Here is a 27,459-nt window from a genome sequence, read left to right on the forward strand (position 1 = left end):
TCCTTCCCTGGGCAGAGCGCCAGGAGCCTGGAGGGGGCTGGGGTCAAAGAGGGTATCACAGCTTTGCCCCTGCCCCACCCCCTGCTCCCTCACCAGTCACCCCATCCGTCTGAATGAACTGCCCAAGACTGAGCTCCCCGCTAGCCTACAAGTCAGACCCCTGTCCCAGGAGTTGGCCCTCAAGACCGAGGTAAACCTGCAGCCCAGACCAAGGGTCTATGAGGAAGCCTTGGCCTCTCTGCAGGGCAGGAGCCAACTGTGGGATTGAGCGAAGATTTTTTTTTTTTTAACCCACCGCTGTCCCACTAGGGGGCTCTAGGAAAGAGTCTGGATGCCCAGAGGCCCAGAGGCCGAGATTGCAAAGGATCCTGATGTTTCCCATTAGGGATGGGCTATACTGAGCCCTCCCCCTCAAGGGGTTACCAAGACTTCCATGACTCCCTGTGTCTCTTGAAAGCTAGCATTTGCCAAGTTGGGGAAACTTTTATTGGAAAATCTGAAGGCAGACAGGAGCCCATGACCCCAAGGAAGGAAGCTCAAAGCCCCAACTACCACCCCGTTGGGCTTTGGAGATTGGAGTGCTCCCCACTCCTCCCCGCCCTCCCAATACACATTTTTAAAACGCAGACATGGGGGTGGGGGCACGCTAGAACTCCGGAGATCTCTTCTCCCCGGACATCCTGGCTGCTCCTGGTCCAGGGGCCTCAGACCGCTCGCTCCACTGTTGGGCACAGCCTGTCTCTGCCTCCCTCCCCACGCCCCTACTCCTCCAGCTAAGCGAGGAGCAGTAACTGCCGCCCCTACTCCTCCAGCTAAGCGAGGAGCAGTAACTGCCGTGAGTCGGGTGGTTTGATGTCCTTGTGTTCAGAAATCCAGGCCCAACAACATGAAACTACCTAATTCACTCAGCAGCTCCAGGTCAGGCTCCGCGGGTCAAGGGCTCACTGGGGGCAGGGCCTGCAGCCATTTTGTGGGCCAAAGCGGCTGGCCGGCTAACTTCATTCAGTTCCCTCCACCTCTTCCCTCACCAAACACAGTTGCCATTAAACAACAAATCCAAAGAACCAGAGGCCGGACTCCAGGCAAAACCCTTCTGGAGCTCGCTGGTCCTGGCAGCTCAGATTCTGGGAACTTTTGCTGTCTTTTAGGAGGCCTGGCCGGAGGGGCCTGGACCCAACCCCAGACCTGGGCAGGGCCTCCTGGGTGGGCTGATACTCCTGCTTGGTTTACCAGCCTCTGAGTACGCAGCTGGCGGATAATCTCCACAGATAAAAAGATTTCTCAACTTCCAACTGTTATCAAGGCTAGGCTGTAGTCCAGGGTCGCCCAGGGTAGCTCTGAGAAGCCAAATCTTCCAGCTGGACACCAAAGCCCAGTCCAAACTCCAGTTTCAAGGCTGGAATGCAGGCGGGAGAGCGGAGAGGAGTGCGGAGAAATGCCGGCGGGCGAGAAAGGGATCAGGAGGACTAGGGAGCAAACAGAAGAACCGGCTGGAAGGGGAGGCCGGCTGCTGACCTGAACAGTCCCGCCGCTGGGAAGTCCCGCCGCTGGGAAGGTCCGGGGCGCCGGCCCCGCAGAGGCGGAGCCGTCCCAGGTAAGACCATCTTCTCCGAATTCACCAGGGGAACCGCTGCGTGAACCACAGATGTGGTTCTTTCTTCCCGACCTTCGGCCTGGGCCCTTGGCTTCCAGGCCCCCACCGACGCCCGCCACCGCCACCTCCGCCTCTGCGGACACCCGCGTCCTCACAGGCGCCCCGCGAACTCTCCCACCCGCGGCGTCGGACTTACCTGGGCGGCGGCGGCGGAGGAGGAGGACGAGGAAGAGAAGGAGGAGGAGAACGAGGAGGAGGAGGAGGAGAACGAGGAGGAGGAGGAGGAAGAGGAGGAGGAGGAGGAGGAGGAGGCGGAGGCGCGGACCCCGGCGGCGGCGGGAAGCGACGGCGTCCTGTCCCGCCCGCTCCCTCCCGCCCGCGCCCGGGAGGTGAGTGTCCGCGGCCACGTGTCCGGCGGGGAAGTCCTAGGGAGCGAGGCCGTCCGCCCGGCCGCCCGCTCCCCCTCCCGGGTGTAAATCTTGGGGACCGGAAATACAATAAAACTTCACCGTGTGGATGAACTTCAAACGGTTTACATCCCCTCGCGTCCTGAAAAGACAGACGGCCGGGGGCGGGTGAGGGGGCAGGGGAAACAAATTTACGAGCCGCAAAATCCCCCGCCTGGGTGCCCCCCTCTTCCTCCCCGCGGCAGCAGACTGTGCGTCCGGAGAGGCAGCCCGGCCCGGGCTTTGCCAGGAGCGCCCTGCGCCCCAGGAGCCGCCGCGCCGGCCCTTCCCCGCCCGCGGCACGGGGCGCGGGGCGCGGGGCCCAGGCGGCCGAGGCCGAGGCCCAGACGGGACGCACCGCCTGCACCACAGTCCCGGGCCCCCCACACGCTATTGCTGGGGCTCACCGGCCCGAAGGGGACCCCGGATCTTCACTAAACTAGGCTGCCGGCCCTTCTAGACTCAAGCCCGGCTCTGCCCGCCACGCCCTGGAACTCCGTTCTTTGCATCTGTCCGCTGGAAGCGGGTTTTTTTGTTTTTCTCTTTCCGTCTCCAGCTGCCAGACCTTGGTCCCGCTCCGCCCGCCAACAGGTTGCCAGGAACGTGCGAGAAGACGAGAGGAGAGGGGTCGGGGCCAAGAGCAGGGGCTGCTAGCGGAACCCCGAGGGTCGGGGTCTTGGGGAAGCGGGTGCCCGCCGCGCTGAGGAGTGTCCAAACCAGCCGGCGCCGAGCTCCGCGGCTCCTAAAAAGCCTCAACGTCCAACAAAAGCAGCCGCTACCTGGATGCCGGGACCCTCTCCAGAGCGCATGGTTCTTTTCTACTTGGGTTTGGTTTTTATACAACTCTGTGGGATCTGCGTTTGGAAGCGCTATTAGGCCGTCATAGATCACAACTAGGAAAAAGCCCGTGCGCCTCGGGTTCCAGATAACTGGGAGCGAAGTTACTGGCTTTCTGCTCACTGGTCTGCTGAGGTGAGGGGCCTGGTTGGGGGCGCTTCTGGGCGGCAGAGCGACGGAATCTGAGCACACCTCACAATCATTCATCCGCCAAACACCGATGGGGCAGGTCTGAGAGGCGCTGGAGAGCGGAGATGAGCTCAGGCTCGGGTTGGGCTTGGGTACAAGGGTGGGACCCAGCTGCAGACTCAGGTGAGGATTTGGTGCCTAGAAGGCACCAGTCCCCCCACCCCCACCCCACAGATGTGGCCTTCCATGCCCTATCCTTAAAGCACACACACACACACACACACACACCCCAAACAGGTGCCCAAGAACAGCTGGGGATTTCTTTCTCGATGGTTAAGAAGTGGACCGGGCAGAAAAATGCCAGGCTGCGGTCTACAGTTCCTGGATTTTCTGAAAGGCTCACCTGATGCAGACAGTCGCACTCTGCCGAAAGGGGTCAGGGGGCCACTGGCCCCTTCCTTGCTCCAAGAAGGAGGAAGAGGGGAACTAATTAAAGCTGAAGGACAAGTAGCTTGTTTCCATCCCAACATTCATATTCTAGGATATGCGTGGGGAGGCCCCTCCAGCTCCCCTCCTCATCACTTGCCCGAGCTCCCTCACTTTGCACTTTATCATGCTATATTTTTATTAAAAAGACTGTGACGGCAGCTCCTGGCAGCCACCCCTCCTCTCAGGCTTTGCCTCTGGGAACTGTTAGTGATGGGCAGAGGGCAGAATGGAGGGACCAGCAGTTTCCACACCATTCAAGACTGTTACCCTGCAGGCCTCTGAGGTGGGTCAGGGCCTGGGTAATGAGTGTGGTGATGGGGGTGGTGGGGAGGAGGTCAGAGGCTCCCTGGGCTAAGGAGAGGGGGTTGGACTATTTTAGTCCTGGACTCCAGAATGACATGTGAGTTTTGCATACACTTTTCAGGGGCTCTGTGGCTTCCCCTCACCCCCCCATTCTCAGGACGCAGGCCATGGGTCCCAGCTTTAAAAAGGAAACGCTCTGCTTGTCGTGGGGAACAACAGCTCAGACCCATTCCTTCTCATTCCAAAGGAGTCAACTTTCAAGTGACCAGCACAGAGGCCACCGACAGGGGCGCTGGTGCTCACAGCCCCCTCCAGACTCTCGTTCATTCACTAGTTGAGCTGGCCATTCAGCGAGTAAAGGCCAGTTAGATGACGGTGTGTGTTTTCACCCTCAAAAGCTTTCTGACCGCTTTTCCAAAAGCACGTCGATCTTCACATTATTCAGAGAGTTGAAACTGGAGATAACCACGCTGTCAGGTTTAGGGGTGCGGGTTCCCAGCGCCCCCCCCCCCCCCGAAGATAAAGCAGAGTTCGGCATACCTGGAGGGGGCTGGGCAATTCGGATGGCGAGAGGAGGCAATATAGACACAGAGTGCAAAACACGGGATCCTCAAAGAAACGGACAGTGGCACGCCCTTCCATTTAGTGAGAGTCACAAGAATAAATATCTCTGGGCCTTCCTGATCCCTGCTTAGGGTTCGCTGGTGGGGGCTGGGAGGCGTCTCAGAGAAGTCAGAAGTGCCACAAGCCACATCCCTGAGACTCCAGGAGCTGGATTCCCCCTCTTCTCCCCCCAATTTCTGACCGAGGCTGGAGCAGCTCCATGGTCGTGGGCTGGTGTCGCAGAGGCCGCGGCTGACCTCTAGGCGGCGCCCTGGCGTTGCATCTACGCTGAACTACAATATTATAGAAACATCTTCCCGCAGCTCCGCGTCCCAAGCCAGGTGAAGGGTGAAGGGTCTGGCTCCTGCAGACTCGCTGGGCTTGGCCTGGAGCTGGCCGCTGGTATGGTGCCTTTGGCGACCTCTGCCAAGCGAAAGAAACACCATTAAACGGGTGAAGGCTGGGAACGGAATCACTCCATCCTCTCCCTCCCCCTCATCCCCATCCTCTAGGGAGCCTTCCACAGACCAAATCTCCTTTGATCCCCCAGGAGCCAGCTCAAGGGCAGCGCCAGAATCTTCAACATCCCCCTCCCCTAACCTACAAAAGAAAGCACGGAGGCCCCAGAAATGAAGTGGTTGGCCAAGATTAGAGCAGCTATTACAAGTGGAGAAGCAGAACTGGAGGATGCGTCCTCTCCTCCGATGGAATGTTCTAACCCCCAAACTCTGAGGACCTTGGCGACAATGTCTTTTTTGTAAGCGAATTTCCAGAAAGGCAGCCTCTGTGGGTTGTCTGTGTTGGAAGTTAAGGGGTTTCTGGGTCAGGGATTTGGGGGAGCATCTATGGGAATTGGAAGCCCAGCTCAGCTAGGATTGAGAGCCAAGACAAGCACGGTCCCCTCCCTTCCGGGACAGGGCCAGCTTACAGCCTCCCTGTCTGTGTGGGATTGCGGGCCAGTGCCTGAGGCCCTCCAAGGCCCAGATGAAAAAGACCTCAAAAGGGGTTGTTGTGAGGGTTGAAAGCTTTATAGGAGAGGCTCTGGTGACTAAGAGAAGGTGCTGAAAACATGACCATCCCATAAACCACAAAGAGAAGGTCATTTAGGGCAGACAGTGGGGTCACTACCTTGACTCCGATGGAGACTGAGTTATGGGGTGGGGTAGGGGAAAAGAAGCCTTGTTCTGCATTCAGCCCTCTGACTCTGAGCTCAGAAACATCCAGAATCTGAGAAGAGTGGGATAGGAAAAATGGGGGTCCTCTCTCCCTTCCCCTAAGGCAGAGATGCCTTTTTATACCTCACAGCCCTCTTCCAGACGTTTCTCCCAAGTGATTCTCTGGACAGTTGTCCCAGAGAGAATATCTGAAGGGAAAGAAGGGAAGGAAAGGGATAGAGGGCCAGCAAAGGGCACTTGCCTGCTGTGGTAGCGAGGGTGCGGGGCCTGCCCAGGGCTGGGGCCTTGGAGAGATGACCTTCCCAGCCTGGCAGGGGCTGTCCCCAGTGAGGTGTCTAATTGCAAGTGCACATCCGGAGCCTTGGGCATGCTATTCTGCCCAAACCCTATTTTCATTCCCAGGGCTGAGTCATAAAAGACTGGAGGCGGGATAGAGCTAGGTCTGTGTGCGTCAGCATTCCCGTGTGGGTGGCTGTGTGTGTGTGAGGCTGTACGCCTCACAAGTTAGGAGGGAAACATGGAACATCAGGCAAATTCAAATGGGAACGTTCTGTCAGCCTCATTATCCGCCCATTTCCAGGGAAAGCATTTGGGGCTCAGAATGAGCCAGCTAATTGTGTCTCTTCTTTGTTCCCTTTAAGACAGGAGAAACTATCTGGATTCTATTAAAACATTCCATATTTCAAAAAACTTGAAGAGCTTCTCATTGTCAATTTTATTCCCATTCCAGCCCGTGTTATACCTCTTGAGCATTCAAATCTGCCAGGATCACAGCAACATTATCACACACACACACACACACACACACACACACACACGCTTCATGCCTGAAAAAACAAGTTAGCTTCTGCATCTGCAAAATCTGGCTATCCTAGGATCCTTGTAAGGATGAATTAATGTACAGTGTGTCAAGGGTTTAGCACAATGCCAGGTGAACAGGGAGCATTTAGTAAATAGTAACTATTAATAACGAGAAGGGGGAGGCGGGGAGGGAGAGGGAGGAAGAGAGAGAAAGCGGTGGAGGAGGGGGCAGAAGGGGAGAGGAAGAAGCCTGCTTTGTTCCCCGAGAACCAGTCTGGATCAGAGTGTGTGCCTCTCGGCCTGTATATGCATAATGAGTTCTTTTGACTCAGAGCAAATGTCCATAAAAGTGAGGCCACTTGAACCCCTTGGCCTGTAACTCCCTCTTCAATGAGGAACAGAGAATTGGGGCAATTATCTGGCTCATTTCAGGTTCAAACTCCCTTTAGCCTGAAATATCTGGATCTGGTGGGGGAAAGGTCTGGGGAGTGGCAGCATATTCTCATGGAGATTCTCAATGAGCCTTTTCCGTTTGCCAGAGTGGCAGGATCCCGCCTTAGAGAATGAGCAGAAAAGCAGCAGGGGGCCCAGGACGCTGGGATTAAAATATGGAGGTCTTGATCATTTCCTGGCCAGTCAGGAGGCCTCGGAGCAGTCCGTGCACCAGCCTCAGAGACACCCCCGCCCCCCAACAAGGTTTTGACCTTTGCCTGGTGGGAACTGTCACCCCACATTCAACATTTCCAGAGTGCCTACTGTGTGCCCAGCAGCGGGCTAAGCTCCAGGGCTCCAGGCGGAGCTGCACTCCACCAGGGCTCAGAGCGCTGACTTGCACCCAGGGAGAGGCGTCTGCTCCCCAAAGGAGTCCAGGAACCCTGGGAGGGGGCGACCCTGCTGGGCTAGAACTGCCTTCTCAGGGCCAAAGTCCTGGTGCAGGGGTGGAGCGGAGGGTGTGAGGGCCCCCCTCCCACTGTCTGTCAGGAAGAGGCCAACTCCACGGTGGGGATGGCCTTGCGGGGGGCGGGGCAAAGAACTGTCTAGAGGCTCCTGACCCTCGGTGGGAGGTTCCTGAGAACAGCAATTAACTTTTTTAATTAGGAAAGCAGGGAATGAATAGACATAGTTCTTCTGCTCTGATTAAAAGCATTTAGGCAAGGTGTTCGCAGCCAGAATGATTCAGTTTAAGTTGTCCCAAGCAGAAAACCGTGTTGTTGTTGTTGTTTTTTCCTTTTCTTTCTTTCTTCCTTCCTTTCTTTTCAGGCAGGATTCTGAATACTATTAGCCAACCAACCATTGGCTTCTTGTTTCAGCCCAGAACTACTGGGCTGGTAGGCGGTGTCCCAGCTCAGAGAGGGGCAGGCAGGACTGGGTGCGGGTCTGTCCTGCCCCAGCCGCATTTGCCTGAGATGTGTAGGCAATTGGGGACCAGCCAGGCGGGGCTGGGGTTGGAATGTGTATGTGTGTAGGGGGAGGATACAATAAGCCGGATAATTTCCAGTTCCCTTCATTTGTCTGAATATTGTCCTCAACCAAGGACATTTATTCATATCCTAGACCCCAAGGAAGCCTGACTTTTCTTCTGAAAAACCCAGCGTGGTCAGTTCACAGGACCGTGGGCAGGAGGTCAGGAGCTTTTACTGGCACTGGCTGCGGAGGAAGAGCCAAACACAGTGGCTGGGGGAGAGGAGGAGGTTCCTGAACCTCCCACCCCACTCCCACTCCTACCTCACTCCCATCCCACTCTCACTCCCACCCCCCACTCCCACCCCACTCCCACCCCCACTCCCACCCCCCACTCCCACCCCCACTCCCCACTCCCACCCCACTCCCACCCCCACTCCCACCCCCACTCCCACCCCCACTCCCATTCCCACCCCACTCCCACCCCACTCCCACTCCCATTCCCATCCCACTCCCATTCCCACCCAACTCCCACCCCACTCCCATTCCCATCCCACTCCCACTCCCACCCCCACTCCCACCCCCCACTCCCACTCCCACTCCCACCCCCACTCCCACTCCCCACTCCCACCCCCACTCCCATTCCCATCCCACTCCCACCCCCATTCCCACTCCCATTCCCACCCCACTCCCACCCCCATTCCCATCCCACTCCCACCCCCCACTCCCACCCCCACTCCCACTCCCACCCTCACTCCCACCCCCACTCCCACTCCCACTCCCACCCCCACTCCCATTCCCACTTCCACCCTCACTCCCTCCCCCCACTCCCACCCCCACTCCCACTCCCCACTCCCACTCCCCACTCCCACCCCCACTCCCACTCCCCACACCCACCCCCACTCCCACTCCCCACTCCCACCCCCACTCCCCCCCCCACTCCCACCCCCATTCCCACCCCCATTCCCATCCCACTCCCACCCCCATTCCCACCCCCATTCCCATCCCACTCCCACCCCCCCTCCCACCCCACTCCCACTCCCACCCCACTCCCACCCCACTCCCACCCCTCACTCCCACCCCCCACTCCCACCCCACTCCCACCCCCCACTCCCACCCCCACTCCCACCCCCACTCCCACCCCACTCCCACCCCTCACTCCCACCCCCCACTCCCACCCCCACTCCCACTCCCACCCCCCACTCCCACCCCCCACTCCCACTCCCACCCCACTCCCACCCCTCACTCCCACCCCACTCCCACCCCCCACTCCCACCCCCACTCCCACTCCCACTCCCACTCCCACTCCAACTCCCACTCAACCTCTACCCCTTGGCTCTGGTTTGCCAGGGGCCACCTGTTTGGCTCCTACAAACCAGTTACACGACTGTTTGGGAACAAATCTTTTCCCTTTCAGCCCAGTTTGGTGTCCCCCAGCCTCTGACCTTGGCTAAGCCAGAGTCTCTGAGGAAACCAAACAGGTAGATTAGAACATTCTATTGCCTGGTCCCCTTAGTTGACTCACAGACAAAATTATCTAGGGGGTTGTCTCTCCATAACCTTCCCCTTACCGGGAGTGTCAGTGTTTGCTTTACTCCCTAGGGGGCTGCCCAAGCCCAGCTTCCCTCCGGCAGAGGGTCTCCTCCCCAAACCAGTTTCCCCAGCAAAGCTTTCCCCTCTTGCTGGAGCCCCCTTGTGCTAGGAAGGGAGGGAAGACGGACCCCCACAGGGAAGCCAGCCCCCACAGGTAGTGGTGGGGAGGGGAGTGCTTTTAAAGGTGAAGGCTGACCTGGCGAACATTAAAGGACCATACTCGGTCTCTGCACTTTCCAGATACCCGCTTCCTTGGTCCATCCAACCAGGAGACCTTACCCTGGAGTCCCAGGGCCGGAAACCCTCTGAAATTGTGGGATTTGCGGCTATTACATAAGTGCCTTTTTCTCTGGGAGGTAGGAATCAATAACTTTCATCAGATTTAAAGGAGCACACCCTCTCCCCCAACATTAAGAAGCTCTCACTCACCATCCACATACAGATATCACAAACGGGCTGCAGGGAGAGGCACTAACATAGACTTGGGTCTCCCGCAAGGTAAGTGGAAAGAAAGGACTAACCACTGCTGCATCAGAAGTTGGGTGGATGCTCTCACCAGGCCTTCCCGGGACCCCCTGTGCTGGGGACTCCAGGGAGGGAGGGACAAGGCGGCTCAGAAGGCCCTACCCTGTCCCTCTTGTCCACCCAGAGAAGGCGCACAAAGCTCTTCTCCCCTGGGGCCTGGGTCACTCTGCCCCTTGCCGCCTTGTCCTGAGCGGATCCAAAAGTTTCAGGGTCTGTTTTTCCTGCAGATGCCCTCGCCCTTGGGGGTGTGGGTGGGCATGTTTCCCCGGGTCTCCGCTCTCTCAGCTCCAGCCCCGCCTGCGGCGCGGCGCTGAGACCCGGGAGCCAGGCCGCCAGCCGAGACCTCTCGCCCTGGCCTGCAGGTCCTCTCGGTCGGGTGGGCACGGGAAGGGGCGCCAGAGACATGGGGACAGGCAGGCAGAAAGAAGCAGGACGGAGGAGGGGGTCCTGCAGGGCGGCCAGAGAGAAGGGGAAGGGCAGAGCGAAGGAAAACAGCCGGGCTGCAGGCGGAGCTGGAGCCGCTGGGCGAGCAGGGCGGGCGCCAAACCCGCGTGCGGAGAAGGGCGCGGAGGAGCCGGCTCGCGGCCAGGGCGCCTCGTGTTCGGTTCGGTCCGCGTCTTCCCGGGAGATGACCGGCCCCGCCAGCGCCCCCTCGCTCTACGCCTCCCGTTTACAGCGCCTCGGCCTCCCCAGGGCTCTGGTTAATCAGTGGGTGCCGGAGAGAGGGGTGCCTCTGGGCGGGGGAGCGGCGGCTTGTGGCGAGGAAAGGCGCACCTGGGAGGGAAACCGGAGCCGGGAGATGGGCCTGGAGGGAGCGCCGGGGCCCAGAGACCAGGACCCACTCTCCTCGGGGGCCGACCGCGGGCCCCCCTCTCCCTCGCCCCCGCCCAGCCTGCGCGGTCCCCGCGCCACCGAGGATCCGGACCCGCTGGGGGCAAGGCGCTGGCCCAGCCTCTCCTTCCGCCGGAGGCTGGACAGAGCCCCCGCCCCGCCCGGCCCGGCACCCTCCTTCGGCAGCAGCGCAGGACAGTCTGGAAGGGACACTGTGCTCACTGCGACCTCCCTTCGCCCTGGACACTGCGGCTCGATGTCAAACCCCCCTTTCTAATGCGGCTGGAGACGTGGAGTCCCGAGGTGCCCCCAACTCTGAGGCTGCGACTGGGCCGCCGCCCCCAGCCGCGATCTGGTCTCCCTGCCCTCCCGCCGCAGCGGGGATGGCAGCGGGGACGACAGCGGGGAGGGCAGCGGGGAGGGCAGCGGGGAGGGCAGCGGGGACGGCAGCGGGGACGGCAGCGGGGAGGGCAGCGGGGACGGTCGCAGCGGGGACGGTCGCAGCGGGGAGGGCAGCGGGGACGGCAGCGGGGACGACAGCGGGGAGGGCAGCGGGGACGGCAGCGGGGAGGGCAGCGGGGAGGGCAGCGGGGACGGTCGCAGCGGGGACGGTCGCAGCGGGGACGGCATCGGGGACGATCGCAGCGGGGACGGCAGCGGGGACGGCAGCGGGGACGGCCGCAGTGCGGGCGGCGCCGGCCCAGGACCGTCTCTCTGCGGCCCAGCTGCGGGGAAGGCGCTGACCCTCCGCAAAGCGCTGCGGGGTGCGGCTCCCAGGGACCGCGGCTGGCCCCGCGCTAGGGCGCCCTAGACAGGACTGGGGACGTGGGGCGCATTCTACAGGCGGTATCAAACCCCCTCACCACGACTTCTCCAATCCCCCCAACCCCCAGGCACCTGGACCCACGGCAGCAGCAACGCCGGACATGGTCTCTCCCGAGCCGTGGGAGCGGCCCAGCGGAGAGTCTCAGCTCCGAGGAGTAGCCTCGTTCCCTCCCTCGGGCCCACCCAGCCCAGGAGACCCGTCTGGGGGAGGAGGGACGGACTGCGGAAGAGGTACGAAGCTTACTAGCTGGACGTTTGGATCCCAGGATGAGGTCTCTGGGTACTGGCTTCTCTCCCTCTCTCAGGGTTTGGGGCATTCGGGTCAGTCCCTGAGGGCTGGGCCATGGTCCTGGCCTCCGCCCTAGTTTAAGGAGAAACTTCTCAGGATGGAGGAGGCTCTGGAATTCATGGTAATTTTTCTCACCATTATTATTTTATGCCCAGTTTATTCTGAACTGAGCCCTTGCCTCCGACTCAGCCTGGAACATTAGCCCAGGGCTCCGAAGAGGGCAACAAGGCCACCCCAGGAGGGGCGATGGGATGGGGATGGGGTGCTATGGCCTTAATGACCCCCTTGTGGTTTTGACTGTGAGGGGCTGAGGAGAGGGATGGGGAGCGATGGAGAGGGAGCTGCGTGAGGCTGTGCATTCAGGCATCTTCCCACGAAAAGGCTTGAGATTTGTGACCACCTTTCAGGTCGGGGTGTCTTTTGCCCTCTGCTTTGTAGACAGTTGGGGGGCGGACAGGAACCCCTCCCACAGGCGCTGGTAGACCTGGCCAGCACCGGCCTCAGCTAACGAGCAGAGGGTGGAGAGCCACAGGAGCGTTCGGGTTTGGTCTCAGCACTTTCCAGACAGGAACTCCTCTGATAGATCCAAATAGAAGTTCTCGGCCGCTGTCTCAGGGGGCTAACCCTCGGAAACTGTGGGATCCGGGGCTCTACAGAAAGCTCTGGAGGGGGAGGGCAGGAAGGAAGCAAGGGGAGCCACGGGGAGAGGAGGGAAGGAGCCCCAAACCCTATAAACCAGCTCCACAGACTCTGCTCTACAGGCCAAGATCTGACCGTCCAGCCCACCCCGTCCCCCCGTCCGACGCTGGGGTCAAGGAGACAGACTCTGTCCCGGCGCTTTCCCATGGCTCTGGGATCTAAGCAGATTACACATCTGGATGTTTTCAGGATTGTTTTATCTTTCAGCTATCCCTGCTTTTGGGCTCAGAATAGGTTTTGGGGCCCATGAGGCATCCAGGCAGGAGAGGGAGCTGCGCCTCCAGTCCCCTGATCTCACCTCCTGCGGAACAGCCCAGCTCCCCTGTGGAGCCCAGGTCAGGGCCAAGCAGGACTTGCCCCAGTGCCTCAGCCCCCGAGAATTTCATTTCTCTGGGAGCTCAGGCCTCCTGGGCGAACTGCAGACTCCCTCCTCACCGACCACCTGAATAACCTCAGGAATGTTTCCTCTTCCTGTTTTTGAAAACTGCAGAAGCCCCGCATTCTCAGTTCCTCTCAGAGAAGATGCTAGCATTGGAGGGAGGTTAGGGGGTGATTGTGGAACTTCATGGCTTCTCAGCCTTGGAGGGAAGGGTCTACTGTGATGACTTCATGTTTCCAATCACAGTTCTGGGTGCTTCCTGGGGGGTCAGCTATTCCTTCTTTCTCTGTCCCTTCCCTCCAAGCCCAGAGACGTCAGGGTTTCCTGTCTTTCTATGCTCAAGAGAAACAGAAGTCAAAACCCAAGAGCAAGAGAGCAACGAGGGAGGAGAAAACAAGAGAGAACTCCAATAGACCAAAATAATCAAACTCTCTCGCCCAGCGGCACATGCAGCCTGGTGTCTGAATGGGGCCGGAAGAGAAGTCGGAGGCAGGGTGGGCTGGAGACTAAGTTCCCGGCCTAACAGATGCTCCTGTCACAGGATCAGTGCTTTCTGAGGGTGGTAAGCCATCTGCTGGGGGTAGAGTGGGGGACTGGGTGTCCAATTTGCAGTGTGGGAGTGAGGGAGTCCTCTTAGGGGCCTTGCCTGGGGCTAGGAAAGCCTTTTCTGGCATTTGTTCTGAGGCAGTGTGCCTGTGTGTGTGTGTGTCTGTGTATGTGCCTGTGTATGTGCCTCTGTATGTGCGTGTGTATGTATGTGTGCCTGTGTGTGTGTGTGTGTATGTGCCTGTGTATGTGCCTCTGTATGTGCGTGTGTATGTGTGTGTGTATGTGTGCCTGTATGTGTGTGTCTGTGTATGTGCGTGTGTATGTGCCTGTGTATGTGCCTCTGTATGTGTGTATGTGTGCCTGTATGTGTGTGTGTGTCTGTGTATGTGCGTGTGTATGTGCGTATGTTGGGGTGGTGGGTCTAAGCCCTGGCAGGGTGGGAAGCCAGGGCAATGTGGTTGGAGTGGAAGAAGGCTTCCCCGCTCCTGGGACAGGAGAGAGAGGAGGCCTCTCTGTCCGACTCTAGGAAAAGGGGGTTTGGAAGGAAGATTAAATCAGGAAAAGCCCTGACTCTCTTCCTGCAAGAATCAGGGAAGCTCACTGACAAACGCACTTCTGTATCTTTATGCTTCTCTTGATTCTAGAAAATACAATTCTGTGCTGTGTGTTTCCACATTTGACAAGTGGAGTATGGAAACTATAATGTGCACTGTTGTGCTTTGGAATGAGGATATATTGATATATATATATATATATATATATATATATATATAGAGAGAGAGAGAGAGAGAGAGAGAGAGAGAGAGAGAGATGAATTTCCCACCTGCTACCTTTATTATTGAGCACAATCGGGAGCACATAATTCCATGAATCCTTCACATGTTTGTACGGATCCTCAATCTTGACGCAGTGCTTAACATTCCGAGCGGCCCGCTGCCCTGATGCGGGGTTCCTCGCTGCCGCCTGAGGGTCACTCCCTCCTGAGTGACCACAATAGCCACCCTGCAGGCTCCGTATGCCTATACCCGCATGCCTTTTCAAAATCCACCCAATTTGGTCTTGGCCCCATGCATACAGATAGGGGACTTTTCCCTGCCTCCTCCTACAAACAACAGGCCCTCTTACAAAAAAGCACTCGCTTGATTTTTGTGAGTCTGTGTCTCAAGCAAGATGGCGGTGCCTGGCATCCTGCAGATTCAGATCCGGCTCTTCCAGGCGGAGGCCACCGAGGCCCAGCACCGCCCGAAGGCCAGGAGGCCGAGGTCTCCTCCCTCGATGGAAGGCGGTGGGCGGCAAGAGGCTTCCCCAGGCACTTCCCCACCCTCTCAGGAGGGGCTGCTAGAGGGACGGGTGATTCCACAGCTCGGGGATCCGGGCCTCCCAATGCGGGGATCTGGGCTCCTGCCTGGACCCAGAATCCCAGGCCAGTTCCTAGTTTCCGCAGAGAGAGCAGCAGCCCTGCCCAAGCGACCCCTACCCGCCAGGCCGCTCAGGGTAGCAGACCTGCCTCCCCGCTACCTTCATCGGAATTCGGGGCTGTGAGTGGATGGGCTGAGGCTTCACATTCAACCCCGGCCCTGGGGAGCCCAAGTCGTGGGGGAGGGAAGGGAGGCGACCCTCTGCTCCCTCCACAGCCTGGCTTGGAGAAGGAGAACGGGTGGGAGAGAACGGAGGCCATGGCTTTGCACGGGCGCCCCAGGCCCCGCGGGGAGAGGATGGTTGGTCGGAGCTCAAGGTTAACGGTGGTCCCTAAGCTCACGCCGGCGCGGCCATCCGTCCCCAGTGCGCGGCCGGGGGCTGTCCAGCCCAGGAGGGGTCTGGCCTGCCCGCTCTGATCTGCATGATCCCGGTCCCCAGCAGCGAGGGGAAGGGGGGGGCTCACCTACCTTCCCGGCCGCCAGCTCTTCCGCGTCCTCACAGCTGCAGGGGCTCCCCGGCCTTTAGGCGCCACGCAGTCCAGGGACCCCAGTGCCCGCCGCCGGGAGCCTGTGGGCTGGGCGGCTCCAGCCCTGAGGCCTCGGGGCGGCGTCTGGGTCAGGGGCGCAGCCGGGCGCTGGGCGCAAAGGGACCCGCGTCCTCGGTCCCGCTGGCGCCGGAGAGCGGGAGGGTGCGGAGGGGAGGGTGCGGCGGGGAGGGCAGGGCAGGGCCCGGCGGCCGATTGGCGCCGGCGCCACCTTCCCCGCGTCCCGGGCGGGGCTCCGGCGACTCTCACCTGCCCCTCCCGGCGCCACCGGGCGCTGCGCGAAGATCCCGGGAACCGCCGGCGCTTGGGAAAGGTGGAGCCTGGAGGAAAGGCGACGAGAAGGCCCGCAGAGTGTGTGAGTGTGTGTGTGTGTGTGTGTGTGTGTGTGTGTGAGAGAGAGAGAGAGAGAGAGAGAGAGAGAGAGAGAGAGAGAGAGAGAGAGAGAGAGAGAGAGAGAGAAGAGAGAGGCCAACCTCAGAAACCGTCAAATGCAGAAACAGACAAAAGAAAAGCAGAGGGGAGGCGGGGGGCAGGAAGAGCCCCAGCTTCGGAAGCCACACAAGTTGTCCTTGGCAGTTGGGAATGTGAGGCGGGTGGAGTCTGAGAAGGGGAGGGGGCGCATAGACCCTCCACTGATGGCCACCGATCCCCATAGAGGCCACTGATCCCCATGGAGAACAGAGCCTGGAGGGGGGAGCCGGGGACCCTCCTCCGTCTCTGTGCTCCCCCGTCCACCCACCCCATCCCCCATTCCCCCATCAGGTTCCTCCCCGGTGGTAGCCAGTCTCCTGTTTGATGCTGCGACAGAGAGACTTCCTGCGCGCCCTCCCCGCCGCCCGCCCCACTGCCTGGGGCTCCGTCCTGCCGGGGACAGCACCAGGCTGAGGACCGCCCTCCCACCTGTTCCTTTCTTCTGCTCCCCGGGCTGAGATGGCTCATCCTCCAGAGGGGCCGACCTTGGCCAAGGTCAAAGGAAGTGCTTGCAAGTTTCTCTTTCCATCCCAGCCCCTAGGTCCCCTTGGCGGTTTGTTTGTTTGTTTGTTTGTTTGTTTGTTTTTGGGGGGGGTTGCCCTTGGGGTTCCTTGAGTGTCATCTTGAAATCACAGGCTCTTCTCTTTATTTCTCTGAGACCCAATAGAGGTCCCCCTTACTTAAAACCAGCGACACAGATTGTTGGAGTTCCAGCCTCCCCGACTCCAAGCTGGCTGGTCTCCAGGAGTGGCCCTGCCTGCCTGGCCGGAGACCTGACCTCTTCCTCCTCTGCCAGCATGGACTGTCTGGCGACCCACCCATACCCACCACCCACTGTACCCAGCCCTTTCTTGCAAAGAGTAGAATAGGGTGTGTCTGAGATCGGAGTTCTAGGCTGGTCCTGCACTCACTCACTGTGGAACTCCAGCCGCACCTCTCCAGCCTCAGTTTATTCCTCTGTATGATGAGGAGCAGGCTTTGTCTTTGCATCCTGACCTGGTTTGCAGGTTATGGTGCACCTGTACTGCCAGGAGGGTGGAAAAGCATCCAAATGGCGACTTTATTCTATAGCCACTTAAATCTGAATGTAGAAATATGGTAAAGTTAAGTTGTACTTCCATGGTTGAATCTATTTTTCTATTTTCTTTACATTTTATTGATGTATAATATAAATACAGCAAAGGGTGTTAATATTAAGTGTATGACTTAGTGTCTTTTTGCATATGTACACGTGTAACACCATTTAGATCAAGATATTACCAGCCATGTTTCTAGCCTACCAGAAGTCTCCCTTATAACTCCTCCTAATCAATAATCAATTTGAATCAGCCATCTGTCTCAGTTTCCCCATTCCACTTGCCAGGGAATTTTCCTGACTTCTTATTATCCTGCCTCATTTCGTCATCTTCAAAGCCATCAGTGGCCGTTAAAGTACCTTTTAGGCTTCAATTTTTGTTTGTTTGTTTGTTTGTTAATCCTCACATGAGAATATTTTTTTCCATTGCTTTTCAGAGAGAGTGGAAGGGGAAGAGAGAGAAGTATCGATGTGAGAAAGACACATCGATTGGTTGCCTCTCTCACTTACCCAGACCAGGGGTGAGGATCTAATCCATGTGCCTTTGACTGGGAATCAAACCTGAGACCATTCTGTGTGTGGGCTGATATTCTAACCACTGAGCATGCCAGTCAGGGTCAAATTTCCTTTTCTTCTTTGGTTTCATCTCTCTGGTAGTTTCTCCAATTTTAGAGACCCATGTGATTAGATTGGTCCTTCCTGAATAATTCAAGATAATCTCCCCATCTCAATGTCCTTGATCACATTTGCAAAGCCCTTTTTGCCTTGTAAGGTTTTATTGATCTTTGTTTTTTAATGTTTGTTTCATTTTTTTAAATATAATTTATTGATTTTTTACAGAGAGGAAGAGAGAAAAATAAAGAGTTAGAAACATCGATGAGAGAGAAACATGGATCAGCTCCCTCCTGCACAGCCCCTATTGAAGATTTGCCTATAACCAAGGTACATGCCCTTGGCCAGAATCGAACCTGGTACCCTTGAATCTGCAGTCTGGCACTCTATCCACTGAGTCAAACCGGTTAGGACAAAACAAACATACTTTTAAAAAGATACAAGCTCAATATGTTGTTTCATTTTCAAAAGTTTTAATGATTTGTCAAATCTGTTATAGATTTTGGCTTTAATTCTGCTTTGGTCAGAAAATATACTTTGTATAACATCAATCCTTTTGAATTTATTGAGAATTCTTTTATTGCCTACCTTATGAGCCAATAATCATGTGAAAAGATGATCAAGCCCATTAACAAACATGAACTCTATTACAATTCACCCCTGATGTTTGACTAGCTAAAATGTGTCATTTCATTTAATTAAATTTGAACTTTTCTGTGTAAGCCATCATGATGTTTTATGAGGCCTTAGCCTGAAGCCAGTAATGGAGGTGAAATTCTATTGAATGCCTTGTTCAAGGGCCCTGTGTTATGTATTTTTAGAAATGAATGCCCTGGTCACTCTCAATCATGTCTGGAACTCTGAAGAGATGGTGTCTTGGTGAGGCCTCGTATTGAGGAAGTGCAAAGATATGTCTGACCTTGATTTATATTTTTGGGCATCTGTGAAACAAGAACATTCCAATAGTTCTTTACCCCAAAGGGGGTGACTTTGAATAAAGAGCTGTTGTTATTGTCTTCACTGTTGGACCAGATAGCTAGGTCATTGGCAATGGCCTGAAGGTCTGGGAAAAAAAAAAAATGTTGCCAATTGTTGGCCAAGGCATCCTCTACTGCTAAGATGACTGTTGACATTTGGCTAATGGTGTGGACCCTTGAGAACTGTCCTTTATCAGAGATGTCTCTTAAGGGTTGAGAGGCACAGATAGAAAGCAAGGCTCATCAGGTATGATGGTTGCGCTGCCATCCTTAAAATATCTGAATCCCCTTTGCTGTTCACTCAGTTGGTCCCAAGTAGCCAAGGGGTCTGGGAGAGAAATGACCTCCTCTAGTACTGTGCCCTGTGGCTTTGGCCAGGAATTGAGGGCAGGGGCGGCTACCCCCTCCTTCAGGTGGTATATGCTACTAGATCACGTTTTGATATGTCCTATTGATATCATGTTCATTTTAGCAAGGAGGCCTCTATGGCCATGCCAAGCTTGTGGGTGAGTTGTTGGAATAAATAATAGCTGACACCACTAACCACCATACCACTTTGACTCTTTTATGGCTATGAGGTCCTTTTCCCTTTTCTAAAAAATATATTTTTCTTGATTTCAAAGAAGAATGGAGGAGAGAGAGATAGAAACATCAATAATGAGAATCATAGATCAACAGCTACTAGCACACCCAACACTGGAGATCAAGCCAGCAACCCCAGCATGAGCCCTGACAGGGAATCAAACCGTGACCTCCTGGTTCATAAGTCAACACTCAACCACTGAGCCATGCCAGCTGCACTATTAGTTTGTTTATTCATTCATTCATTCATTCATTCATTCATTCATTTATAATTTACTTTGTTTCTGTGACTCAGGAGAAGGTCAGACATTCTCTGGTTTTATGTTAGAGTGGTGAAAAGCAAGGACTTTGGAGACAGGTAGACCAAAGTTTGACTGGTGGCTCTGCACTCACTGTGTAAACTCAGGCATCTTAATCAACTGCTCTGAACCCCCATTTCCTTGGCTTTAAAATTCAGATAATTTCTTGAAACAGTTGCATAAGGTAATATATGGAAATATCATAACATAGTTCCTGTCATGTAGTAAGCCTTCAAATACTGTTGGTTATACTTTTTATTACCTGATTTTACTCTCTGTGGACCAACCTGACCCTCGGTTTCTTCATCTGTTATATGAATAATAAACATCTCAGAGTTGTTTCAAAACCTCTCCCAGTGTTTCACACTGCAACACACATACCCTCAGCGTCACCAATCAGGGCACAAACACCAAGCATCACCCAACCCACTGCCACAGGGCCTCCAAAACGCTGGAAGACAATATCTCTGTAATGTAGCAGCTCTTACAGTACAACTCAACACACGCCCTTGCTCTACTCAGTTCATCAGCATCCCAGACACTGAACGTGTACTCTCAGCTCTGATTCTTTCGTATAACATAGTGGTTGAAAGCTTGCTGTCCTGGAGTCAGGCTGTCATGTGTTCTAATCCCAGGTCTTCCTCTTATTAACTATATGAATTAGGACAAATTTTTAAAAAAATATATTTTATTGATTTTTCACAGAGAGGAAGGGAAAGGGATAGATAGTTAGAAACGTCGATGAGAGAGAATCATCGACCAGCTGCCTCCTGCACACTCCCCACTGGGGATGTGCCCACAACCAATGTACATGCCCTTGACCGGAATCAAACCTGGGACCCTTCAGTCCGCAGACCGACGCTCTATCCACTGAGCCAAACCGGTTTCGGCAAGGGACAAATTTCTCATCTTCTCTAGAATATAAATACAAACCAGGACTAGTTGATGTCTATCTTTCAATGTACCATCACAGAGGAGGCTAACTCCAACCCCTAAAGTTTAGAGAAAAAATAGTTACTGGATACCAAATTAGATTTTAAAAATAAACTTGCTATTTTTAACCACAGGTCCTATCATAAAAGAATAAAAGAGCTCAGTTCTTCATTTCCAAAACAGAAGAGGGGGGAGGGAGTATGGCATGGAGAAATTAATTTGGGCCCAAGATGACATTTTTGGCAGCATGGATCACTCAAAGGAAGCTAATGACTAAAAAGAGGAGAAAGAGGCTGTGACGTCAGCTTATTGGGGTCTCAGAACACAAAAGAAGCTTCACCTGGACAGAAATGGCTTTACCATTAGTTCTGGGTGCACAGCAACATAGCTGGATCGGAAGTGTTCCAATGTTTGTTACCGGTTCCATATATATTTACACTTATATGTCAGGGGGAGAACACTGGGTCATGACAGTACATCCTAGTGCTTTTCTGAGCTATTGTATATCAGGTTTTATACAGCTCATCAACCTCAGCTTGAAAACTCCAGTTTAGATTCCTTATATCCCTTTCATTATAAACCAAAGAAAGGCTCATTCTCATTTCATCCTTGATATGTCAACATAAAACTTCCGGAGTTATATAAATTAAAATTCTAGAAAGTAAACAAGAGAAATTTCACTAGAATTGTCTTGGTATTGCCTGTGGCTAGTGCTTCTCCTTGACAATAAGCCAATAATAATAATAATAATAATAATAATAATAATAATAAACCATCCAGAACTGAAATATCATTGCTGACATGTACACATAAGGAACTGTTTGACATTGAAATTGGGTCTCAAAAGAACTGGTGGCCCAGAAAGAAGCTTACTACAGACTGATTCATATGCCTTTCAGCGTAACGATTATTGCTTGTCTCATTTTTTATTCTTATATTTCCAGTAGGACATGATCTCACTCATCTAGGGGAAATGGTGAACAACATAGACTGATGAACAAGAACAGACCCAGAGATAAGGAGCCATGGGTCAGACTGTTGGACCTCAAAAGGAGGGTGGGGATAAAAGGGAGAGATCAACCAAAGGACTTGTGTGCACACATATGAGCCTAACCAGTGGTCAAGGACAATAGGAAGGTGGGGGCATAAGTGTGTGTGGGGGGATTGGAATGGGGGGTTGAGGACAAATATGTGATACCTTAATCAATAAAGAAATTAATTTTAAAAATAATAATGGCATAGTTATGGAGTCTGACCACTTGGATTGAATCCAGGCTCTGCCTCTAGTTGGCTGTCTCACCTGCCTGAGTTTCTTCATATTATTATTATACTGGAAATAATAATAATAATAATAATAATAATAATAATAGTGTTTGCCTCTTGGGTAAGCAAGGTAAGACAAATAATATAGGGCCTGGGACATAGTACTTTTCAGAAATGTTGGCAGCTATGTTATTTATTCCTTTGTAAACTGGCAGTGTTGTTTCTTTCAGCAGAGACCTGGAAGTAGCTTAGCCATATGCAGCGCTAACCTTTTAGTTACTCTTTGGACCTGCCGTACTGTAGACAGGCACTAGAGGGTGCTCCGTGCTCAGAAAGCTACATGTTTCCAGGCAGAGAACTCTGCCAGGGAGTTTGGACTGCTTGTTCTGAAAACTCCCCTTGATTTAAAGTGCAGTAGCTGCTGTGTTGGTTCCTAAACTAAGGATTTTGGGAGAATTAGGAGGGAGGCAGCAAGTGGCTGTATCTAGCAGAAAACTGGCTCCCCCCCAACTTTCACCAATTGACTTTTAGCTGGGCTGTGACCTTCCAGAACACTAGGGCAGTATCTTACTCATCCATCATAGCAGCATTTAAAAATATTTTTTTATTAGTTTCAGAGAGAAAGGGAGAGGGAGAGAGAGAGATAGAAGCATCAATGATGAGAGAAAATCATTGGTCAGCTGCCTCCTGCACTCCCCACACTGGGGATTGAGCCCACACATTAGCATGAGCCCCGACTGGGAATCGAACTGTAACCTCCGGGTTCATAGGTCAACGCTGAATCACACCGGCCAGGCACCTAAGACATTCTGAAGGGAAACTATCGGTGCCTGGTGGTGAACAATGCAGTGACTGCTGGTTCCATTTGGTGCCACAGCAGCTTTATCCACCGCTCTTGCCCGTCATTGTAAACTGTGCTAATGTCAATGCAGTGAACAAGACACATTATGATTTAGTGCTTGGTTTCACAGACCCCCTGGAAAAGTCTAGAGCCCCCAAGGAGTCTGTGGGCCAGATTTGAGTACCACTGTTCTAGTTCATACAGTCAAACATTTTTTTAAAATATATTTTATTGATTTTTTTTTTTTTTTTTTTTTTTTTTTTTTTTTACAGAGAGGAAGAGAGAGAGAGATAGAGAGTTAGAAACATGGATGAGAGAGAATCATTGATCAACTGCCTCCTGCACACCCCCTACTGGGGATGTACCCGCAATCAAGGTACATGCCCTTGACCGGAATCGAACCTGGGACCTTTCAGTCCACAGGCCAATGCTCTATCCACTGGGCCAAACCGATTTCAACCAGTCAAATATTTTAACGAAGCACCTAACGTAATGCTGGGTCTTATTCTAGGCCCTAGGACACAGGGGGAGACGAGAAATGCCTGGCATTCTTGAGGGGAGACAGACAGTCAACATGTGGACACAAATAAACAAGACATGTTCAGGTGATGGTGCCACAGAGGGAGGTGTATCGCTGGGGATGGAGACAATACTAGAAAAGTCGGGGACGACCACTTGGAGGGGACATTTGAGTGGAGATCTAATTGATAATGAAAAGGAGATAGTCTGATGGGAGAGAAAGAGAGAGAGAAATATTAATGATGGGAGAGAATCATTGGTCGGTTGCCGCCCACATGCCCCACACTGAGGATGGAGCTCACAATCCAGGCATGTGCCCCGACTGGGAATCAAACCATGACCTCCTGGTTCATAAGTCGATACGCAACCACTGAGCCACTGCAGCGGGGCAAGCTCTACTCTACTTCTCTGAGCTTCAAGCTCCAAGTTCCTTCCGGAAAATGAGGATGGCAAGAGCGGCCTGGCCTGCCTCAGGCAGAGGGGAGTTCCGGTGACTGAAGATGCACTGGGAAGTTCTTTTCACTCTGTAAGCGTGAGTGTGGCCTGTTCAGTCAGGCTCAGCTACCTTCACTTGCAGACAACTGGGCTGCAGGCTCTCTCACCCCACACACCCACACACCCCCCACACCCCACCCCCGTGCAAGGCCAACTCGGCCAACTTACCCCCTGCCCTCCCTCCTTCTCCAGGGAGATCTTAGTGAGTCAGAGCTCTTCCCTTCCAGGTGAGGACTCTGGGTCTGAGGAGAATAAGAAAAAGGACTTGACGCCAATCCCTACACTGAAACCTCTCCTTCCTTTCTAATGGTAATCCTGCCTCCTGAATCAGTGCCATTGAATTGCTAACGCACCTCCTTTGTTTTTATGCACGTCACAGAGGAAAACGCAAAGCCCTGCACAGAAGGCTCGAGAACCCCCTCCACGCCACCCTGCCCCAGCCCTCCCTCCAGGTGCTACCGGGCTTGTCCTCTGTTGTTTCACCAACTTCTCATTATTGCGTGAGACAAATCTCACATCTCCAGCTTGCTCCCTGGCTGTGTCTGATGTTTGTCAAAATTGCAAAAAAAGGTCTCCTGCAGATTGCTCTCCCAAGGGGTCCTCTTAGATTAAGAAATGCGTGGCTATGTTAAGATATGCTGTTCACTTAGGTTCTCAGAGAATTTAACTCCATTCATTTCGCAGAGAGCAGAGAAGGTACAGGGCCACGTTGGAACTAAAAACTGAAATACTAACTTTTAACTCATTTTATTTATTTTTTAAAATATATTTTTATTTATTTCAGCATGGGGAAAAAAACATCAATGATCAGAATCATTGATCAGCTGCCTCCTGCACGCCCTCCACTGGGAATGGAGCTCGAAACCTGGGCATGTGCCCTTGACTGGAAACGAACCCGGGACCCTTCAGTCTGCCAATGTTCTACCCACTGAGCCAAACCAGCTAGGGCCATTTTATTTATTTATTTATTTATTTATTTATTTATTTATTTATTTTAACAGTTCTGGCCAAGGAGGGTGGACAACAGGGAGGAAGGGGATGAGATGAAGTGGGGAGAATCCCAAACCCCAAACCTGGCGCTTATCGGCCTAGAGTGGTGAGTGGCTGGCAGGATTAACTCCTCTAGATCCAGGGCCGTGGTTGCCAGGAGGAGGAACCAGAGGCAGCTGCATTTGGGGGCATCTGCCAGTGTCCCCTCGGCCGGAGATCAAGTGGCGTTTGGTCCAGAATTGGTTAAGATGCTCCACGCAAGATCAGGTTCAGCTCCCAGGCGGGTGGTATCCTAAGCAGGGTGAGGCTGGTAGTCCTTAGGCCCCCAAACAAGGTGAGATGTTGTGCGACCAGGGGAGACTCGGGAGATGCCCAGGGTGGGGGAACACTGCAGGCAAAATCCTCGGCTCTGGCCCCTTCTGGTTAAAAGCTGAGTGAGTGAGAAGGGAGATGGCCCAGGTGGGCACAGAGGTCTCCAGATGCGGCCACTTCTCCAGCCCTCTGCCTTGTTAGGGGAGAGGGGGCAAGGTCCCCAGGGCTCCTGCCTGTGCAGTGAGCTCCGCCCGGTAGTTCCAGCCTTGGGCAGCCCGCAGGCTCCAGGAAGCAGGGCGGGGTGCCTCAGCCACTCAGGCGGCCGGCAGGGGTCAGTGTTCGGCCGCACGTGAGCAGGCAGCAGCCAGCTGCTGCATCTGGTTCCTCCAGTTAGGTTTTGTCCGTACCAATCTGCCTGGACTGTTCACCCACCATTATCTGCGTTCTCGCCTAGCGGGACCCCACATCTCTCCAGGCTCTCCCCGGCTGTCCCTCCCAAGTAAGGATAGTAAGGATGCCTGCACCCCTCCGTAAGCATATGTCACTCTTGGCTTTGGCTACACAGTGGTGCCAAACTGGAAAGGGGTGGGGCTTGGAGTCAGGTTCCTGCTCTGTCATTTACCAGCTGTGTGACTTTGGGCAAACCACTTTGCCCCTCTGTGTCAAGTTTCTCGTCTTCAAACATGAGCTAATGACAATAAAAATTAAAATTGGAACTTCCATTTGACCCAGTAATTGCACTTCTAAGAATATATCCCAAGAAAATAGAAACACCAATCAGAAAGGATATATGCACCCCTATGTTCTAAGCAGTAGTTGAGATTTGGAAACAGCCTAAGTGCCCATCAGCAGATGAGTGGATTAGAAAACTGTGGTACATCTACACAATGGAATACTACGCTGCAGTAAAAAAGAAGAAATTATTACCATTTGCAACAGTCTGGGTGGATCTGGAGAGCCATTATGCTAAGCGAAATAAGCTAGTCAGAGAAAGATAAATATCACATGATCACACTCATTTGTGGAATATAATGAACAACAGAAACTGATGAACAAAAATAGAACCAGAGACATGGAAGCATTGAACAGACTGTCCAACCTCAGAGGGAAGGTGAGGGGTGAGGGGGAAAGAGATCAAACAAAGGACTTGTATGCATACATATAAGTATAACCAACAGATACAGACAGTAGGGGGGTGAGGGCATGTCCTTGGGGGGGGGGAGCAAGCAGAGGAGGTCAATGGGGGGGAAAGGGGACTCATGTAATACTTTCTTTAAAATTTTTTAAAAATATATTTTATTGATTTTTCACAGAGAGGAAGAGAGAGGGACAGAGAGCTAGAAACATCGATGAGAAAGAGATATCGATCAGCTGCCTCCTGCACAACCCCTACTGGGTATGTGCCCGCAACCAAGGTACATGCCCTTGACCGGAATCAAACCTGGGACCTTCCAGTCCGCAGGCTGACGCTCTATCCACTGAACCAAACCGGCTTTGGCTCATGTAATACTTTAAAGAAAGAATTTAAATAATAAAAAAGAATAGCTGTTGTGCCATGTGCCCAAGATTTATACGCCATATGCTCTGTACATTATCATCTCAGGGCTTAATTTGAAGACACTGGCTCGGAGAGAATTAGCTGCAGGAGGTAGCAGCATTGGCATCTGAACCCAGGACTGGCCCTTTCCACCATGTTACCCTGCCTTGCAGCGCTATAGTGAGAATTAAAATGGGAAAATTTTATGATTATTCTCTCTTTCACTTTGGCCTGGATCCTGGTGGGTGCTCTCTCCTACTAAGAAGAGAAGTAGGGGAAGGCAGTTTTCAATGTTAGGAGCGTCCCCCGTTGGTGGGCGTGTGAAACCAGCCACTGGAATACAAGCTCCAGAAGGGTGGGGACCTCATCCGTCTTGCCCACGACTCTGAGCCTCTTGCTCAACATGGTTCCTGATGCACCATAAATATGGCAGACTATATAAATTTACACACCTCTTAAATTCATTCCAAGACACATCCTAATATAGAGCCATTTTTCATTTCAACCATTCCATTACCAGGCAAGCGACACTAATTACTAGCTCTAATGGCCATTATCTAATTTAATTAAAGGGGTTATTGGAGCTCCTGAAACTCCTACCACCTTCCATTACCTAAGTCAAGGGGATTTGATAACAGGCTTTTTATTAGGATGTTCACAAGATAAATTAAGTAAACCAGCTTAATGACTCGTTTTTGTGACCAATGGCATTGAGAATAAGATGTAGGGGAATGACAGATGCGATGAAACGGAAGTCTGAGAAAATGCTGTGGGCACGTGGCTCCAAACGACCTAGAATTCTCTCTCTCCCTGTGGCCCCAGGGCTTCAGAGACTCTCAGCCTCATCTCCATCCTCACCGGGCCTCAATAATCCATTTTGAGGACCTTGATGCTTGTGATGCTGACCAAGGAGGAGGCCTAAATTAGCAATTCCTAGACCGGTGGTCGGCAAACTCATTAGTCACCAGAGCCAAATATCAACAGTATAACGATTGACATTTTTTCTGAGAGCCAAATTTTTTAAACTTAAACTTCTTCTAACGCCACTTTCTTCAAAATAGATTTGCCCAGGCCGTGGTATTTTGTGGAAGAGCCACACGTAAGGGGCCAAAGAGCCGCATG

The 27,459-nt window shown here is 53.6% G+C and overlaps 1 long non-coding RNA gene across 1 annotated transcript; it reads right to left on the minus strand.

The window, feature by feature from the left end:
- Positions 1 to 1,927: 1,927 nt before the first annotated feature.
- On the minus strand, positions 1,928 to 15,424 carry LOC123652905. Its single transcript, XR_006742464.1, has 3 exons — positions 15,355 to 15,424; positions 4,604 to 4,824; positions 1,928 to 2,143 (listed from the first exon to the last, which is right to left on the minus strand). It is a non-coding gene; the product is annotated as an uncharacterized LOC123652905 (long non-coding RNA).
- Positions 15,425 to 27,459: the final 12,035 nt, after the last annotated feature.

This window comes from Pipistrellus kuhlii, unplaced genomic scaffold, assembly GCF_014108245.1.
Source record: "Pipistrellus kuhlii isolate mPipKuh1 unplaced genomic scaffold, mPipKuh1.p scaffold_m20_p_22, whole genome shotgun sequence".
Classification (NCBI taxonomy): Eukaryota; Metazoa; Chordata; class Mammalia; order Chiroptera; family Vespertilionidae; genus Pipistrellus; species Pipistrellus kuhlii.